The sequence below is a fragment of the Kryptolebias marmoratus genome, linkage group LG3, assembly GCF_001649575.2.
Source record: "Kryptolebias marmoratus isolate JLee-2015 linkage group LG3, ASM164957v2, whole genome shotgun sequence".
Taxonomy (NCBI): Eukaryota; Metazoa; Chordata; class Actinopteri; order Cyprinodontiformes; family Rivulidae; genus Kryptolebias; species Kryptolebias marmoratus.
Window position 1 is genome coordinate 4992463 of NC_051432.1, and position 428 is coordinate 4992890.

The window sequence follows — 428 nt, forward strand, 5'->3', positions numbered from 1 at the left end:
ATACTTACAAAAACGGAGGTCTCCCAAGGCACAAGCCTGTAGGACACATTTAGCGTTTATAAGATCTGTTTTCTTTCTTATTTTTCAAAACTTTACAGAGAAAATACGTCAAAGCTTGTTTTATGGTGAGAGCACTCACTACGTCATGTATTCTGAACGTACAATATAACGAAGATCAGATGTCTCACAAAAAAAATTCAAAACCAAACATTCTAACAGATTTTAACATAAATTTTCTTAAACTAATTATTAACTATGAACTTATTTATTACCTTGTGTATGTAACTTAGTCACGTAATGAACTTATTGCTGTCTTTGAATAAAAGGCAGCTCACCCACGGCTCGACTTTTCAATCAGGCGGACTTTCTGACAGACGGATGTGACGTCAGCCTCCATGGTGGGAGTCCCACGCTCCGGCGGCGGGAGG